Here is a 20,543-nt window from a genome sequence, read left to right on the forward strand (position 1 = left end):
CGGCGTTCGCCGTTGAGGCACTCACCGTCGACGTCGAGGAGGCGATCGACGTCAAGGAGGCGATCGACGTCAAGGAGGCGATCAACGTCACGGAGGCGATCGACGTCACGGAGGCGATCGATGTCGAAGAGGGATTCATCGACGTCGAGGAGGCGCAGGGGGCGCCCAGACACCAGGAGTCCCTCGACGGAGTCCCCGGGCTCGGGGTACTCAGTGGTATATACGCCGCCTCCTCCTCTGCCACCACCACTAACGCCACCACCACCACCACCGCCGCCTCCTCCTCCTCCTCCTCCTCTGTTAGGGTTTGTGCACAGCAAAGAGCATGTCTCCTCTCATTGCACTAGTGGTCTTAGTAATAGCTCTCTTTTAAACATACTATTGAAAGCCTTTCTTGTTATCTCAGCCCCCTCCCTAGGCTTCTGTGTATGTTGCTTAATTTATTCACAAGTTTGGATTTTTCTGTTTGATTGCACATTGGACCTTGCATTTACCAAGGCTTATTTAGAAAACCCCTCCCTAGGCCATGTGTTACTTCAACTCATGTGCTTAATAACTGAAAATCTGCACCCCTTTCTAGAACATGGGCAGCAGGTGTTAATTCTACTCATTAGCATAATAACAGAAGCTCTGCACACCGGCATGTGAGAACCACACCCAGTTCTTTGAACCACACCCAGCTCTTCGAACCACACCCAGTCCTTCGAACCACACCCAGTCCTGTCTATAAAAGACAGCCCCTGAGCCTCATCCAGTGCTTGTGCTCGTCTACCTCCTGCTTACCTGAGGACGTATCCTTCGGCACTGGCATTCCTGCTCTCTCCTGACCTTCATTGGCTGCAACGGGCGTGACTGCTGACTCTTCCTTCTTCCGGTTTCCGGCTCCTTCCTGCCTCAGTCCCTCTTCTGCCCACTGCAATCAACCTGCAAAAGAGAAAGAGGACAAGGTTAGACTGATCAGTATCCCTTTCCAGCAACAAGTAAGTGCAAAACCTTTTAATACCTGAAAGAACTTTGACGGCGATTTCTGGATTCATGTATAGACAATTTGGAACAAGATAGCTCCCACGAACTTGTGGAAGAATACTTTGTGGAACTTAGTGAAATAAACATTGTTTTACTTGGAACTTTTGAAAATCGAACAGAGGAAATCATTGTCAGCAAGGCCAACAGTAAAGCAAGGACTTGAACTTATTACCTGCGTTATCTTGATGTAAAAGTACAGTATTTGTTTTATAAAAGTCTGGAAATGTGTGAAAAGTGAGTTTACAATTAAGAACTTCGGCTTTAGTTATATTAAGGTGAATGTTAGATGTTGATAACTCTGATAATGATATTCGTTTGATTTTTATAGGAATTTTACAGTAATAGAAAACACATCCCAGAACAGTAACACATACCAAACCTGGAGGCTAAAGACCAGGATCCAAGAGGTACTTGTAGAAGGGAATTTCTAATAGATTAAGGGTTAGTAGGAACACATGTAGGGATAGGTTGCACTTATCTGTTCTTTGTTTATATTCCAATAGGCACCAGTTTCTACAGAAATCAGAGAGGGCCGCAGCTTGTAACGGCACTTCAACAGTGGAAACGCAAGAACGGTGTTGTCTCTCTCTTTTTTTATTTTATCCACTTCCCCCCTTCCCTTGAGCTTCTGGTTCTTAGTGCACTGTTTACACTAGTGTGCTAGAACAAGCGGTTTCAGGGTGGGGTCGGACTGTCTTCAACCTCCATCAGAACTGAACAGAAACTCGGGTGAGCTGGGCTTTGACAGAAGCACAAGCCTTTAAAATATTCAGTTCTGTTGGACGATGAACGCCGGGGAAGGAATAGAGGGCATTGACGTCACAGATATGGCGCAGGCCCTAAACGAGGACTTGACCCATAATGAATCTGTGTCTGGCATCTTACAACATATGCAAGAGGAAATAGAGAAATTAAAGTTGGAGAAAACCTCTTTAAAACAGGATTTAAGCAGGTATAAACCTAGGGAATCTCAGTGGAACACAGCTTTTACGCCCTTGTTTAAACCTCCTTCAGAGACAGGGGCGCAATCTAGACATGCAACTTTCCCTCCCCCAGTTGAGGTTACTGTTAATGTCCCTAATGCTGTGCCTTTAGCAGCACCTGAGTGTTTTCATGGAGATAGTAACAAATTCCATGTTTTTATCAATCAATGTCAATTACACTTCGTTTGTAAACCACAACAGTTCCCCACAGAGGCTACGAAAGTGGCTTTCGTCTTGTCTTATTTGGGTGGTACAGCAGCCAATTGGTCAATTCCTTTTGTGGATAGAGATAATCCCATCCTCCATAATTGGAATCAATTTCAAACGTACTATGACCGGCCTTTTTGCAAGACACACTGTTATGCAGGCTAGTGATAATGAGCTTTTAAATCTTAAGCAAGGTAACAAGGATTTATTGACCTATCTCACTAGTTTAAATCGTTTACTCACCGAGACACAGTGGCCAGAAGAAAAGCGTGTCTCCCTTTTTTATAAAGGTTTGAGAGACGAGTTAAAAGACGCGTTGGCTCATATTGTTGATTTGCCAGAAGACTATTCTAACTTTGTAGATTTAGTCGTGAAATTGGAACACAGACTAAGAGAAAGAAAGGGAGATAAATCTAAACTAGAATCACGGTTAACTTTTATTAGACATGAGAAGAAAAAGACAGATAATAAACTCCCTGAACCTGAGCCTATGCAAATAGGAACACTCAGAGGACCACTCACGTCAGAGGAAAACTTAAATTATGTTTATATTGTGGCAAGGCAGGACATTTTGCCAGAGAATGTCCAGTAAAACCTAAAACTTCACGATGGGGTACTGCTTCCTCTATCTCCTCAACTGAGTCGGGAAACGATTAAGCTCGACAGTTTAATTGTAACTACCCAAGTTAGACATTCTCTCCCTGTCCTACTGGACTCGGGAGCAACAGGAAATTTTGTGGACAATAAGTTAGCTAAAACGTTAGGTCTTCCTATTTGTTTAAAGCCTTGTCCCGAAGCAGTATGTGCAGTGGATGGTTCAGAATTGACCTCAGGATTAATCACAAAACAAACAAGTCCACTTATCATGGTCTGTCAAAACGGACATACAGAAATGATTAACTTTGATCTAATAGATACCCCTAATTTTGGCTTGATTCTCGGGGTACCCTGGTTAACAACTCATAACCCAAGAATTGACTGGGTGAACCGAACAGTTGCTTTGGATTCCTCATTCTGTAGAACCAATTGCTATCAAGAAGCAGGTACAGAACAAAGCACGGTAATACACTGTGCTAGTGTTTCACAAGATGAACCAAGTCTCCCTCTTGAATATTCTGACTTTAAAGACGTTTTTGACCCAGTGAAGGCTAGTGTATTGCCCCCACATCGGTTATATGACTGCCGTATAGATCTTATCCCAGGGGCCCCTTTACCTAATAACAGAGTATATGCTTTGACTGACGAAGAGACCAAATATTTAAGAACCTATCTAGACGACCTACTGCTGTCTGGGTTCATCCGACATTCCACATCTCCAGTGTCATCTCCACTTTTTTTTATCCCGAAGCCGGATAAATCTTTGCGCGCGTGTATCGACTATAGAAGATTAAATAAGGCTACAATAAAAAATAAATATCCTCTTCCGCTAATACCTGTGTTGTTGGATCAATTAAGACATTCTACTGTATACACTAAACTTAATCTGCGGGGAGCTTATCACCTGGTCCGAATAAAAGAGGGGGATGAGTGGAAGACAGCTTTTAAAACAAAGTTTGGTCTATTTGAGTACACAGTAATGCCCTTTGGGTTGTGTAATGCCCCTGCGGCTTTTCAATTCTTTATAAATGAGGTCCTACACGAATTCTTGGACGTTTGTGTCATAGTATACATAGACGACATCCTCATTTACTCTAAGAACCCGGAAGAACATACCCAACATGTTCGTGCAGTATTATCAAAGTTAAAAGAAAATCATCTCTTTGCAAAATTAGAAAAATTTACTTTTAATGTCAGCAAAGTGGACTTTTTAGGATACTGCCTGTCACCTCAAGGAATAACTATGGATGTAAAGAAAATTAGTGCTATCACTGATTGGCCAGAACCATCATCTGTGAAAGATGTTTAGAAATTTCTGGGTTTCGCCAATTTTTATAGGAGATTTATTTCTCATTTTGCAGACATTGCGGCCCCAATAACCACCTTGTTGCGACAAGGGCAACGATTTCTTTGGTCAGTCAGTCAGTCAGTCAGAATATCTTTATTCGACTTATTACAAGTCATACAAAGAACAAAAAAATAAAAAATAATTACTTTGCAATGCAATGCCTACTATACATCTATTTACATTTCCCACACAAAAAAACCTAATAAACAAACAGAAGAAAAATTTTAGACATGGATAAAATATTTCTATACAAATCTATCACGTAAACATGCTCAAACAACAAGAGAAGTTTTAAAATAAGCTATGGCTAACAGGTTTCGCCCGCATTGCGGCTACCAGAAAGTTTGCCATACAAAAAGTAACATGTATGTTAGGTAGTAGTTGTAGAAAGAGCAGGGCTGGTCTTACTTGGACAAAACCAGCTTTTTTCAAAATAGGCAACAAATATTTCTTTCTCTGCTCATGGTATATACTACAAAACATAACAAAGTGCAGAGTATCCTGCACCGAAAAATTGTCGCAGCAGCACGGTGGGGCCTGCTCAGGCTTCTGCCAGGTCTTAAATGAACCTAGATAAAAATGTATCAAATTAAATCGGAACTTTGATAATAAAAACCTGTGATATGGGAATGTGACAAAGTTCAAGTAGGGGGCGAGTGAGGGTGTACAAACCAGGAGGTTATGTGCCCTTACTGCGGGTTTCAACACTTCGAGATCCTCCCTCCGTGCTTCCTGCCTATCCCTAAATAACTCTTTGATGGTTACTATGTCCTGTCTCCTAATATTTTCCGGAGATGAAAAAAGATCTGGGCGACCCAGATCTGCAAGGGTTTTAGCTACATATGCCAACCAAGGGATACTGGTGTATTTATCCAAGGATAAGACATCGTGCAAAATCTTGTGGTTCAGAGGTAGGTCATCATTTGTCCACAATTTCAGCCACAAAGTTAGCGGAGCAAGGCTCAGGGTATCGGACAGATAGGGCAGACCCACCTCCTTATGGATGGAATACGTTGGGGTGGATTGCGGGACTGAGAGCAAGGATCTAATGAATCTATTTTCTGCTCTCTGAATTGGATCCAGGTTTACGTAACCCCACAGTTGGGAACCATAGGCCGCTATGGCCACTGGTTTGCTCTTGTAGATTTTCAGAAGGGCTTGCATGGGCCTAGCCCCTAGCTTCCCAGCAAAGCCCAAAACCGCTGAGGAGGATCTTATTACCGCCAATCTTTTTGCTCTTATCTGAGGGCCCCAAGTTCCTTTCTGGTCAAATATTACCCCCAAATATGGAAATGTGGACACGTTGGTGACAGGGACTCCCCTGCAAAAAAATGTTTTGTGTCTTTTTTTGTTGCATTCACGCCCCATGACCATCGTGTGTGATTTAGAGGCATTGACCTTAAGGTCCAGCGTCTCCATGAAGCTACCAAAAGCGTCCAGGAGATGCTGTAGGCCTACCCCAGTGCGGGCTATCAGCACTGCATCGTCCGCATACAGGAGCGCTGGAATTTTGACATCTCCTGCATGCGGAACGTCGGCTGCCTGTCCCTGCAGGTGACTGCCCAGCCTGTTGATGTAGATGGTGAATAATACAGGGGCTAGAATACAGCCTTGCCGCACCCCCTTAAGGGATTTAAACAGGGGGGTACGTCTGCCATCATTTGTGACTCGGACAGCTGCAAAAAGCTCCTGGTGCAGTTTAGCCATAAACACAACCAAAGACTCATCAATGCCCATCTCCAACAATAACTGCCACAATTTCGACCTATTCCCCAGATCAAAGGCAGAGGAGAGGTCCATAAATGCAAGGAACATGGAGCCCTCCTTTGCCACTGTATATTTAGAAATTAATAGATGTAAGTTTATACATTGTTCGATCGTCCCCTTTTTTTCTCTGAATCCATATTGTAGTTCAGACAACCCTCCACGGCTCTCAACGTTGTCATTAAGTCTGGCTAGAAGAACTCTGCCTAATATTTTTACCGTTGAGTCCAAAAGAGATATGGGCCTATAGGAGGCGGGATCATCTCGCTGGCCTTTATTTTTATAGATAGGGACTATGGTGGATGTGGCCCAAGAACTGGGTACATGGTTGTTGGCTGCGTTAAACACTTTCGACAATACCGCCGACCACTATTTGGGAGAGTACATGAAAAAATCAGCGGGAACACCGTCAGGGCCGGGAGCTTTATGTCTTGTTGTGGCCATCAGGGCTTTTTCTACTTCTTCGGGGTTGAAGACCAACGGGTCTGCCACTATAGCAGGTACTGAAACATCTGCAGTTCCTTTGGACCCACCCTCATATACATTTTTGAAGTGGTTTAGCCATTTGTCGTCGGTGATCACACAGTCCATAAGAGCATTATTGTCTTCAGAAAATAACGGTTGTCTAATAATCTCCCAGAATCTTTTACTGTCCTTCAGTACTGCAGCTGAGAGGAGATTTTCCCATGCTTCGCGTTTAAGGGATTCTTTGCGGTTCTTAATGGCAACCTTGTAGCGTTTCCTTAATCTAACAATATCCTCCCCAGCCCTGGGAGAGGTTTTTAACGCTGTCAACAATGCTCTATGCGCTTTTGAACAAGCAGAATCAAACCAACGTTTTGTTCCAGAAAATCCTTTTTTTGGCTTGACTAAAAGATCCTTAGCCACCTGGCCACAAATTTCCTCAAAGGCCTCTATAATTTCTTTACCTTGCGCCCCCGATTTTTGACAGATGGCCACTTTGTCCTTTATTTTTGGAAAATTTATTTCATAGAAATTATCCGGGATCACTTTGGCCCACTTCAGTCGTCTGTCTTGGTCGCAGGGTTTCAGGGGGTGTGCTGGTTTAAGTGCTTTTGGCGGTGCTCCCATCTGGCCACCCCAGGCCACTTCAAGTAGTACAGGGTTGTGGTCACTGTAGGGTATTATGACTGTACAATAGACCATAGACCGGTTTAAAATACCTTGTGAAACAAAGATGTAGTCTATCACTGAGCCATGGTGACTGCCAATGTAGGTTGGTGCCCTAACGCCCTTATCGGGTTCATAAAGGTCATGGTTTGCTAATAATTCTTCTAACTCAAGCCCCTCTGTAGAGTGTTCAAAGTGGGGGCCCCAAGGGGCCTCCTCGCCCCCCTCAGTTACATTGTCACCTCTTCCCATACAACCCAGATTACATAGATGAATATTAAAATCTCCTAATAGGATAAACTCATAAACTAAATAGATATTCTGAGACACTTTATTTAAGATATTATCTAGGTTAGCGACATTACTCCCACTGTGTTCGCTGTTCCTAGAGTTGTAAAAATTAATATATATCGTCCTGCAATTGTTACTAGTCGTCCTTTCAACCATTAGGATGTTTACGGAATCTGTATTTATCTGCCTATAGGTGCCCTTCAGATCTAGAGAAAACAAAATGGCCAAACCTCCTTTAGCTCTGCCCATGCGGCTAGGGACTGCAGGGATAGAGAAGCAGGTGAATCCATCCCACCAGAAATTAGCCGATATGTCCCACGTTTCTTGCAGGGCAATTATATGTTGCATAGAAATAAAGCTCACACATGCTTTGTCCTGTCGTTTTGCAGATGAGCCAGCTATGTTCCATGTTATAATTTTACAGGCGTTGGTAGGTAACCTCAGCTCTTTTTCCCCCAACAAACACCCCTCAGCTAAGCTTAAGGATCTGACCGCCTTGTTCTGAGCTACCTCAGGTGCGTTCTGTGTTGGAACGATGTTCAGGGTTGACGCTATGCAACCCTCCCCCTGGTATGATAGCCCAGGGTTGTCCAACGGGACATAACTCTCAAGTGTTTCATAAAATGTAAGCAGGCGGAGACCGTCATTGGTGTAACACTGGCTAAGGTTTATTTCGGGTCTAGTTATGGACTCACTTGCTCGGACATTGCAAGGTTTAAGTCAATCGCAGTTATTTAGATCCGCTAAGGGAGCATACCTATTCCCCAATCCGCCCCCCCAATCAAAAGGGGTAGCTGCCTGACCTTGACCCATAGCTGCGATGTTCCACATAGGTAAAGGGGTATTTGGGCGTATCGGAAAGTAATCGTTTCTCGCCCATGGTACGAACCTATTGATTCGCCCAATGGGATCTTGGCCCATCCAACCCGGGCCCCAACCATTGACGGCAGGGTCTGGTGGCATGGGAGGCCACAAATTTGACTCATGCGCGTGGTTAGATCTTCCGTGCTCAAAGTTAAATATAGGCCCAGGGCGCTCGTTGGGGAATCTATGTCTAAAACCGCCTTCCCAGTTTGGGGCGTTATTCGCTCTCCTAACTCTAGTAGGGTTAGAAAAGGTAGGGAGCTGAGCCTCACTATAGAAGAATTTTAGGGTGAGCGGGACTATAGAGCCGCTTCGCCTTTGGGGTGGGAAGATGTTGTTCAAAATTTTTGGGAGGACTTCTGTGTTGGCAAAGTTTATAATCACACAGTCCCCCTTAAATTTTTTGGGATTGGACCCAATCCAAGGTACCCTCCTGGTCATAACAATATCCCTTGCTAAACTATCCATCCCTTGGGGGGCCATGGTCATGTTTGTAGTAAGCCAATGAAGAGCTTTATCCTTCAAGTCCTGTTTCGATTCTATTTTGTTTTGTGCTAAGACTGGGACATTTGCTAGTACTAGCACAACTGGGGAGGCTTCCAAAATAAATTGGGCTGATATATCCTCATGTATTGTCCCAATTATGTCTCCTGATGATGATGTCGGCGCGGCTCCGCCTGCTAGGTCCTGACTGGGAGCCGTTAATAGAGTTGAAGCTACTGCTAAGGGCCCCTCTGGCAGTGTAGGCTGTGGGACACTCTCATTTGGTAGAGCCTCTACGGCTCCCGATGCCAATTTTGTGACAAGAGCAGATAGATTGGCCACCTCTACCACCAGATTACTTTGTGCACCCCCCGCCTTCTTAACCTCCGAAGTTAATTTATCCAGTTTACCAATCAAGGGCTTGATGATTGTCCTAATTTTTATATCAATCATATCTTGGATCCGATTAAAGAGTTCATCATCAACAATACGTCTGGATTCTGCATCGGCATCAAAGTCAATTTGTTGCCCTTCACGTCTTGGGGGTGGTGTAGCTGCCTTTCTCCTGCCTTGTTGTTTCCCCCCTCTCTTTGAGTGAGATTTTCTACAGGTTCTCACTGGCCGTGGAACGGGCTGCCCCGGTGACGGTACTTCCTCGATGGAAAATGACTGGTGATTATGCTCTGAGGTATTGCTGTTATTGGCCGACGAGTTAACCAAAACATGAGGATCTTCTGCATCGCTGGCCAAGTCTTGTGGGATATGAACTAGGCTATTTGACTGGGGAAGATCTGGCGGTGTGGTCAGTAACTCTGGAGCAGATGCCCTTGCGGGCGGGCTTTCTAACGGAAGAACTGGCGATTGGCTCAAGCCTAGCGATTGCCTCCTCTCATTGTTGATCTTATTGACTTTTTGAACCACATATGAGAGCATTGTGTTGAGGGGCTCCGTCGCAGCAGATGCGGGCTTTTTCCTTACCATAATGCCTACCTCTTACAAACGACCGAGCCAATTGACCAAGGTATGTGTCAGGATCCACAGGCAGATGGCAGAAGACATGGGGGTAATGAGGGTTAATAGAGTTCTGTACCTTACTAATCCCAGACGGCGAACCTTAGGGGGGTGGCCTCGCCTCGCCTTCTCGTGCCTCTGAGGGCCACAGAGGGCCCGCCCTTTGCCCGGGCTTAGCCCCGGGCACTCCCACGCGCTCCCGCGCAGCGAGGCACGTCACTTCTTGTAGGCGTTGGTTAGGAGGAACATGAGGGGCGGGGCGGTCAGGGAGAGCGGGCCAGGTGACTTGGCCTCGGGATCGCCGGGGCTCCTGGGAGAGTGAGTCCCGGTTCCCAGCGCTCGCAGCCCTGTCACTCGCGCACACACCCTGCAGGTAACAACACTCGGCTGGGCGACCTTGGCGATGCGGGACCCGCGAAGCGGGTTCCGCGAGGTGTTGACTGGGTCCTCCCTTCTGCAGCAGCGAATCCTCCTTCCAGGTAACAGCACAGCAAACTGTAGAACTTCCCGGTTTCCCGCTTGGGCGTGCTCCTTTTCAGCTGATTTGCAGGGCGGGGCGGTCAGGGAGAGCGGGCCAGGTGACTTGGCCTCGGGATCGCCGGGGCTCCTGGGAGAGTGAGTCCCGGTTCCCAGCGCTCGCAGCCCTGTCACTCGCGCACACACCCTGCAGGTAACAACACTCGGCTGGGCGACCTTGGCGATGCGGGACCCGCGAAGCGGGTTCCGCGAGGTGTTGACTGGGTCCTCCCTTCTGCAGCAGCGAATCCTCCTTCCAGGTAACAGCACAGCAAACTGTAGAACTTCCCGGTTTCCCGCTTGGGCGGGCTCCTTTTCAGCTGATTTGCAGGGCGGGGCGGTCAGGGAGAGCGGGCCAGGTGACTTGGCCTCGGGATCGCCGGGGCTCCTGGGAGAGTGAGTCCCGGTTCCCAGCGCTCGCAGCCCTGTCACTCGCGCACACACCCTGCAGGTAACAACACTCGGCTGGGCGACCTTGGCGATGCGGGACCCGCGAAGCGGGTTCCGCGAGGTGTTGACTGGGTCCTCCCTTCTGCAGCAGCAAATCCTCCTTCCAGGTAACAGCACAGCAAACTGTAGAACTTCCCGGTTTCCCGCTTGGGCGGGCTCCTTTTCAGCTGATTTGCAGGGCGGGGCGGTCAGGGAGAGCAGGCCAGGTGACTTGGCCTCGGGATCGCCGGGGCTCCTGGGAGAGTGAGTCCCGGTTCCCAGCGCTCGCAGCCCTGTCACTCGCGCACACACCCTGCAGGTAACAACACTCGGCTGGGCGACCTTGGCGATGCGGGACCCGCGAAGCGGGTTCCGCGAGGTGTTGACTGGGTCCTCCCTTCTGCAGCAGCGAATCCTCCTTCCAGGTAACAGCACGGCAAACTGTAGAACTTCCCGGTTTCCCGCTTGGGCGGGCTCCTTTTCAGCTGATTTGCAGGGCGGGGCGGTCAGGGAGAGCGGGCCAGGTGACTTGGCCTCGGGATCGCCGGGGCTCCTGGGAGAGTGAGTCCCGGTTCCCAGCGCTCGCAGCCCTGTCACTCGCGCACACACCCTGCAGGTAACAACACTCGGCTGGGCGACCTTGGCGATGCGGGACCTGCGAAGCGGGTTCCGCGAGGTGTTGACTGGGTCCTCCCTTCTGCAGCAGCGAATCCTCCTTCCAGGTAACAGCACAGCAAACTGTAGAACTTCCCGGTTTCCCGCTTGGGCGGGCTCCTTTTCAGCTGATTTGCAGGGCGGGGCGGTCAGTGAGAGCGGGCCAGGTGACTTGGCCTCGGGATCGCCGGGGCTCCTGGGAGAGTGAGTCCCGGTTCCCAGCGCTCGCAGCCCTGTCACTCGCGCACACACCCTGCAGGTAACAACACTCGGCTGGGCGACCTTGGCGATGCGGGACCCGCGAAGCGGGTTCCGCGAGGTGTTGACTGGGTCCTCCCTTCTGCAGCAGCGAATCCTCCTTCCAGGTAACAGCACAGCAAACTGTAGAACTTCTTTGGTCTGATGAGGCAGCACACGCCTTTCAACTCCTGAAACAAAAGTTCACTTCAGCCCCAATTCTGACACATCCTGGGCCCGATTCACAGAACAAACTTAAGACAAAATCCTAAACTTAGTACCATTTTGCTATTCACAGAATGTACTTACTACTTCTGATATTCACAGAATGAACTTACTACTTTTGCGATTCACAGAATAAACTTACTACTTTTGCTATTCACAGAATGGATTTACGACTACTAACTTTACGTCCGCACTCGGGCCGGAATTTCCGGCCCGGAGGCGGGACTTCTGGCCCAGAGGTGGGGCTTCTGGCCCAGAGGCGGTGCTTCCGGGCCGGAGGCGGAGCTTTCGGCCCAGAGGTGGAGATTTTGGCCATGGCTAAATCTCCGCCACTGGCCAGAATCCCCACCTCTGGGCCGGAAGCTCCGCCTCCGGCCCGGAAGCCCCGCCTCTGGGCTGGAAGCTCTGCCTCTGGCCCGGAAGCTCCGCCTCCGGGCCGGAATTTCCGGCCCGAGTGCGGACGTAAAGTTAGTAGTCGTAAATCCATTCTGTGAATAGCAAAAGTAGTAAGTTTATTCTGTGAATCGCAAAAGTAGTAAGTTAATTCTGTGAATACCAGAAGTAGTAAGTGCATTCTGTGAATACCAAAATGGTACTAAGTTTAGGATTTTGTCTTAAGTTTGTTCTGTGAATCTGGCCCCCTGATCCTGACTTGCCATTTTTTGTTGAAGTGGATGCTTCACAAGTAGCTTTAGGAGGAGTTCTCGCTCAACGGAATGCTTTAGATGGCCAATTACATCCTATAGCATTCTATTCCAAAAAGTTATTACCAGCTGAACAAAATTACACTGTGGCTGAAAGAGAACTATTAGCTATCAAAGTAGCCTTTTCGGATTGGAGGCACCATTTAATGGGAGCTTAGTACCCTGTTACCATCTTTTCTGACCATAAGAACCTACAGTTTTTCGGATCACTAAAAGCACTAACTCCACGGCAGATGCGCTGGTTAAATTTTTTTAGTACTTTTGACTTCGTTATAACCTATAGACCAGGTGCACAACAAGTTCAATCTCATGTGCTGTCTAGATACAGACATACCTCAGACATGAAACAAGACAAAATAGGAGAACCGATTATTCCTCCCCAAAAGCTTTTGGCACCAGTACAACAGAAGGATTTCATCACAGATCTATATAATGCACACATGCAAATAGCACCTCAAGATTGGTTAAAGGATTCCCATAACACAATACAACGAGGTTTATTGTATTACGACAACATGCTGTTAGTGCCCACCACAGAATTACAAACACAGGTGATAATTTGGCATCACGCCTCACCGTTGGCAGGTCATCCTGGCTGGGTAAAAACTCTGGAAAATGTGCGAAAACACTTTTGGTGGGATAATATGAGTAAGGACATTAAGCAATTTGTCACTACCTGTCCAGTTTGTGCAAGGCATAAATCTTCTCATAAGGCCCCTGACGGTTTGTTAATACCAATGCCATCACCCAAACAACCTTGGCACACTGTGAGTTTAGACTTTATTGTAGGTTTACTACTAGTAAAATCCTTCACAACAGTGTTAGTGATAGTGGATTTTTTGTCTAAAATGGCACATTTTGTACCATTACGGAAATTGCCAACTGCGGCAGAATTTGCCGATATTTTTATAAGAGAAATTGTGCGTTTACATGGTTTGCCAAGTAAAGTGGTGTCAGACCGAGGTAGCCAGTTCAACTCTAGATTTTGGAAAACCATATGCAAAAAACTGAAAATAGATGTGGCTTTATCCACTGCTTTCCATCCGGAAACAGATGGACAAACTGAACGACTGAACCAAACCTTACTTCAAACGCTACGTTGTTTATTGCCTGATTATTCTAGTGAATGGTTGGAAGCTCTCCCAGTAGCGGAGTTTGTTTATAATAATACTGAACATGCAGCTCTACTTTGTTCACCATTCTATTTCATGCAGGAGTATCATCCAAGAGCTATACCCATTTTGTTAGAAGATTCCCTGTTGCCTACAGTCACAGATAGACTAACGAGATTAGGTGACATACAAGACAAGGCCAGGAAACATTTATTAAAGTACAAAGAAAACATGAAAAAACAAGCAGACAAACACAGATCTGAGGCCCCAATGTATAAAATCGGTGACAAAGTATGGCTCTCTACAAAGAACCTAAATCTAGAGGGATCCCGAAAGCTGCAACCACGTTTCATTGGACCCTTTAGTGTAACTGCCATAGTAAACCCGGTAACAGTAAAATTGGATTTAACAAAAGAATACCCAGTACATGCTACTTTCCATGTGTCCTTGCTTAAGCCGTACAACCCAAAAACCCGACCTGAACCACCACCTCCACCCATACCAATTAAGGGAAATCTAGAATATGAAGTGAAAAACATAAAAGACGCAAATAGAATTCGGGGACGTCTGTTTTATTTAGTAGAATGGAACGGTTATGACAAAACTGAGAATTCATGGGAACCAGCATCCTATGTACATGCCCCGCGGTTGATTAGACAGTTTTATCTCAAGAATCCAGGGAAACCCCGTCCAGTAGGAGGGCCTTTGAGGAGGGCGACTGTTAGGGTTTGTGCACAGCAAAGAGCATGTCCCCTCTCATTGCACTAGTGGTCTTAGCAAGAGCTCTCTTTTAAACATACTATTGAAAGCCTTTCTTGTTATCTCAGCCCCCTCCCTAGGCTTCTGTGTATGTTGCTTAATGTATTCACAAGTTTGGATTTTTCTGTTTGATTGCACATTGGACCTTGCATTTACCAAGGCTTATTTAGAAAACCCTTCCCTAGGCCATGTGTTACCTCAACTCATTTGCTTAATAACTGAAGCTCTGCACCCCTTTCTAGAACATGGGCAGCAGGTGTTAATTCTACTCATTAGCATAATAACAGAAGCTCTGCACACTGGCATGTGAGAACCACACCCAGTTCTTTGAACCACACCCAGCTCTTCGAACCACACCCAGTCCTGTCTATAAAAGACAGCCCCTGAGCCTCATCCAGTGCTTGTGCTCGTCTACCTCCTGCTTACCTGAGGACGTATCCTTCGGCGCTGGCATTCCTGCTCTCTCCTGACCTTCATTGGCTTCAACGGGCGTGACTGCTGGCTCTTCCTTCTTCCGGTTTCCGGCTCCTTCCTGCCTCAGTCCCTCTTCTGCCCACTGCAATCAACCTGCAAAAGAGAAAGAGGACAAGGTTAGACTGATCAGTATCCCTTTCCAGCAACACGTAAGTGCAAAACCTTTTATTACCTGAAAGAACTTTGACCGCGATTTCTGGATTCATGTATAGACAATTTGGAACAAGATAGCTCCCACGAACTTGTGGAAGAATACTTTGTGGAACTTAGTGATATAAACATTGTTTTACTTGGAACTTTTGAAAATCGAACAGAGGAAATCATTGGCAGCAAGGCCAACAATAAAGCAAGGACTTGAACTAATTACCTGCGTTATCTTGATGTAAAAGTACAGTATTTGTTTTATAAAAGTCTGGAAATGTGTGAAAAGTGAGTTTACAATTAAGAACTTCGTCTTTAGTTATATTAAGGTGAATGTTAGATATTGATAACTCTGATAATGATATTCGTTTGATTTTTATAGGAATATATGAATTTTACAGTAATAGAAAACACATCCCAGAACAGTAACACATACCAAACCTGGAAGCTAAAGACCAGGATCCAAGAGGTACTTGTAGAAGGGAATTTCTAATAGATTAAGGGTTAGTCAGGAACACATGTAGGGATAGGTTGCACTTATCTGTTCTTTGTTTATATTCCAATAGGCACCCGTTTCTACAGAAATCAGAGAGGGCCGCAGCTTGTAACGGCACTTCAACAGTGGAAACGCAAGAACGGTGTTGTCTCTCTCTTTTTTTATTTTATCCACTTCCCCCCTTCCCTTGAGCTTCTGGTTCTTAGTGCACTGTTTACACTAGTGTGCTAGAACAAGCGGTTTCAGGGTGGGGTCGGATTGTCTTCAACATCCATCAGAACTGAACAGAAACTCAGGTGAGCTGGGCTTTGACATCCTCCACCTCCTCCTCCTCCTGCTATTCCGCCTCGCAGGCCTTCGGGCCCACCACCGGTTCCGACGCGATCAGTCTCGTTGCCCAGGTATCCGCCGCCGCCGCAGGGAACGCCTAGGCCGCGGCACCAGGGTAAGCCACCGTCACCGGGCCCGGCGAGGCCGGCAGACAGACCGAAGCCAAGGAGATCGCGCTCCCGCTCCGGACGGAGAGGGAGATCGCGGAGCCGTGGGCGTTCGTCGTCAACATCGAGGCGACGCCACAGGAGGCGCAGATCCAGATCACGCACTCGATCATCTGCCAGGGACTTCTTGAGGAAATAAAAATTATGAGGCCTATGTGTCCCCGTGTGTTCCCCGTCGCTTATGTGCACATGCATGTATCCTATGCATTTCCCCTCCATGGCCTGTCTATCACGATGCTTATTCTATAACGTGGCCTGCCATCATCCAGTCTCCCATGAGAGAAACGACAAATCTGCACTGAGGCCTACACATTTTGCATCATGTTTTCCTGCATTTTCATGAAAACCCATGTTTGTGGCTCAGCCAGAGCCGAAAAGAGGTTTCAGGCCTCAGATGCTCTGAAAGCTGCAGCTGCGTATCCTTGGCCTTGCACACTTGGGCCTCAGCCAAAGGGGCCCTGTCCGAGGTGCCGAGACAGTATTGAGCACGGTTATCTGCTTACTCCTACTGAACCACATTCCTGCCTGGAGAAGGAGGAATAAACACGACCCGTCTGCAAAGGAGAGAGCCTAGCCTTTCTGTCTCTTTTCATGTGATTGCAAAGCTCACGTCAGTGAAAAGCCCATAGCCCCCATGTAAGGCCTACGCAGTAAATGAAGAAATAGATGCCACATTGGCTCTTGGTGATGGGCAACCTATGTCACAAATCAGTCCCTGCTCCAGACTTTAGATATCAGATAATACAAGATGTGCTGGTCGTCCTGACACTGAAGGCCTCACTTCCAGACTCCCCGATTGCACAGCAACCCTTCCCCACGTCAGTTACACGTCATGCTCAAGTTGAGCACAAGTAAGGCAAAGTTCCAGTAAAATTCCAGCTGATCACGCCTCCCCTTCTAGGCATCCACCCACCTATGACATTCACCTATGATCATCAAGTGGACGCCCACATAGACGCCCACCTTCACGCCTACTTACACACCCACATGCTCTTATCTCATTCTCTCTTGCTCCGCCTGAAGCACTCCTGCTTACGTATATTATTGAAATGTATATATACTGTACTCTGTGAATAAAGTTGGAGAATATTTTGATAATTCTGATCAGAAGACCCTTCCTGATCCCTCGTGGTGATGGAACTATTCTCCCTATAACTCGAGTTATTGGAAGAAAGCCCTTTTGAACCTGATACCACAGACTCGGCCTCTTGCTTTATGCATGATCATATTGATACATAAAGAAATTATGAGTGCGTAATACTTTATTTACGACATTAATGGCGCCCGAACAGGGACTCGTCTCTTTCCCCACGCGCTGGAGATGAAGGTCCAGTTTTGCCCCCTTCTACAGCCGTGACGGACTTCAAGTGCGCACGTCGCGGGTTTTTCCCGCCAACTCCCTCAGGCCAACGAAGGAGACGGACTGCGACCAGGCATCCATACGAGGCGGTGAGGATTGCGGATCGTCCCGACCCAGAGCCCACCCTGCGAGAGAGCTGTGTCCGAGGTTTCTAGAGATCCACCAAAGATACGCCATTCCCTGCGCAGCGTCAAGTGTCCGAGGCCTTCAAGTTCTGCTTCCCGGTGAGTTTTTCATGGGGGTTGCATTAAAGACTGGTTCATTTAATGAACACGGTAAAGACGTGTCTCACTTGTGAGACCGGTATGTTCAAGAGCATGCATCAAGTATTAAAGTATTAAAGAATTAAAGTAATCAAAGTATTCAGGTGCACCGATTCAACTGTATGAATGTTATTGTATTAGTCAGGTTCAGTTAGGTTCGAATGTGTCAGGTTTTTATGTAAGTTTGTTTCATTGTGATTTTTGTTTTTGGGTCATTGTGATTTTTGTTTTCGGTTACATTCCAACATGCCGTTGTTTTCGAAACTGCGTAAGATATGTACCAGAAAAGGTGTACTAGAGGAACCAGTTAACATTCCGCCTAGAGACACACCTGGACATTTCATGTACTGTAAGCATGGTTTAGATGCCGTGTTGTTTTTAGAACTATGGGTGGATTACACGAAGGATTTAGAGACAAAGTATAGATGGCCTATCACGGGAACGTGGGATGCGGAATGCATTATGAAGGTAGAGGAAGAGATTTGGAAGAGAAAATCTAGACCTGCTCAGAAGGATGCCATTGAGTTTTGGCGCAAGGAGTCACATAGAAGAACAGAGAAAGAGTTCCACAAAGCAGAGAGAAGTAGACAGGAGTCCGAAAAAGCCAAAGAAGAGAAATTACAGGAGGAAGGGGAACGGGTAAAAAGAGAGCAGACTGAAAGAGAAAGAAATACTGTTGTTGCTGGTATTTATCCCGTCCTTTCAGAGGAACTAGCAAGAGTGGCCCCAGTAGAAAGACCCATTAGAGTGCCACCGCAAGTACCCCGAAAAATAAAACAAACAGCCTCCGAGACGTTTATTAACACCTACCTAGAGGAATCCCCACCAGCATACGTGGACGGATCTTTCCCTGCACCCCCAACGCAAGACCAGCTCCAGGAACTCGAGGACGGCGGGGAGGGAGGATCCGGGACAACATCAGGAGGGGGGCCGACAGTAAAAGTAGACATCTCCGAATGTATATATGATCCAGATCCAGGAAAGGGCAGAATGCTCGTGTTTTCACTACGGCTTAGACGAGCAGTCGCAGATTTGGAAAAATTACCAGATATGGATAAACATCTAAAGAAAATGTACACATTCATAAGAACAGGGGAAGTTTCTGAGTGCATAGCAGAAGCTATACAAAATAGAAAAGTAATTATTAAGAACTATATCCTTCGCTTCCTAATTAACTGTCTGATCAGGGAAAAAGACGAAGGTGACGGGGACGTAGACCGTTGTTATATTGGTTGGAGTGATCGCATAGATGCCGGTCAGCATGATAAATCAGGACAGACAGACAACATGTTGACTAAAATCCGAAAGGCAATAATAGCGTCACATGAAGCAGGACCGAACGAAAAGACTGAGTTACCATCTGATGATGAAGCAGGGGACCAAGACAGAATACAATATGTGGGCCATGCCCGGCGATTCGAAAGGCCCAAGGGCCTCAATCACCGTAAACAGGGAACGGCTATAAAAGAAAGATATTCCCTTGAAAGTTTGTTCCAAATCACCGAAAAAGCGGTGAATAAATGGTTAGGTAACGATCAGCCCCTCACCCCGACCGAAAATGAATTAGCACGGTCAGCCACCCTGTGGGTATCCCAATATGATATATATAATAATGATATCATAGCACAGACGTTCTTGAGCCTCCCACCAAACGAACAGCGCATAGCTGGTGTTTACATGGTCCAACATTTGATCACGTTGTACGAGAGTCAATATTCTGGTCCTGGTCTATTGTATAAGTTGCTGGACGACATAATACTAGACAGGTGGATGAACATGGGTACTGAATTGATTAATGTCATCCTGGATCAGCGACACAAATATATAGTATACGTGACTAGGTCCCTGCTTCCCGCTCCACCACAGGTTAAGGGACAGTTATACGACAAGCTGAACCCCCTACGAGAGGTTCATCCTGTAAAGGATGCAAACAATGTGCTGCAACGGGTGTATGTCTACACCCCTTTGTCAAAATTAGAGATACTGGAAATGAAAAAAATGTTGCCCTCCCATGATAAAGACCCGGGGGGTTTTCACCGAGAACTAAAAGACATTTTCCGCTTAGGAGAATATACATATGCTGACATTCTAAAATTATTAAAAGTACTATTGCCTGCTGGTATTTACGAGAAGCTTAAAGGAAAGGACTGGGAGGTAGGAGAGAAAAAGATCAGCTGGGATCTGTTGGAAACAGAGGAAGAAGCAAGAGGCCCGGGGGTTGGTCTGGGTCCCCGAGCTAAAGACTTACCTGAACTCCTTGTACAAGTTTTGCCTAGATTATTAGTTACTAAGAAGGAAGACTGGGATGCTATTTCAGCCTGTAAACAGAAACCAGACGAGGACACTAGCGATTTTTACTCTAGATTTGAGAAATGTTTTACTATCAATAGTGGCCTTAAGCCCGGTAGCGATTCATATCCCCATCTTTTCGTGAGCAAACTAGTAGAAAATTCCCTACCAGAGGTAAAGTATAGGGTACTGAAGGTTGAGAGTACTTGGCAAGCAAACAGCCCTTCCCAAATGCTACAGATGTTACAATATCACCAGAACAGAATTAGAGAAGAACATGACCAGGAAAAGAGACGCATGAAAGACACAAAGATGAAGATGCTGGTGGCCCAATCGACACCGGCAAACACAAACACGAACAAGAATAGCACGAAACAAACTAATGGGACCTGTAATTATTGCAAGAAGCCAGGCCACTTCGTAAATGAATGTGCAGTCCTGAAACATAATATAGCTATAGGTAAAACAAAGCCACGTCCTTATCCTCCCAAGGAAAATAACACACATCAGAGATCAGATACGTTTCCACCGCCGCCACCGCCTGTCCATGCACCTGCACACGCCACAACACAAATGTATGAGCACGCTCAAACTAACTATCCTGAATACCAAGCATATTCATGAAGCAGCCCAGAGAGGGAATTCGACTTGCCCCTTATTCCAATTCCTGTCGACCAAAAGG

At 46.6% G+C, this 20,543-nt stretch overlaps 1 long non-coding RNA gene across 1 annotated transcript in view; it reads right to left on the reverse strand.

Annotated features, from left to right (window-relative positions):
• Positions 1-783: 783 nt before the first annotated feature.
• LOC146830218 (uncharacterized) overlaps positions 784-20,543 on the reverse strand; it is a 105,416-nt gene continuing 85,656 nt past the window's right edge. Inside the window, exons 2-3 of the long non-coding RNA XR_014961389.1 lie at positions 14,768-14,908; positions 784-924 (exon numbers count right to left, since the gene is read on the reverse strand). This is a non-coding gene — a long non-coding RNA (uncharacterized LOC146830218). The remainder of the gene's footprint in view (positions 925-14,767; positions 14,909-20,543) is intronic.

The sequence above is a fragment of the Triturus cristatus genome, chromosome 5_1, assembly GCF_964204655.1.
Source record: "Triturus cristatus chromosome 5_1, aTriCri1.1, whole genome shotgun sequence".
Lineage (NCBI taxonomy): Eukaryota > Metazoa > Chordata > Amphibia > Caudata > Salamandridae > Triturus > Triturus cristatus.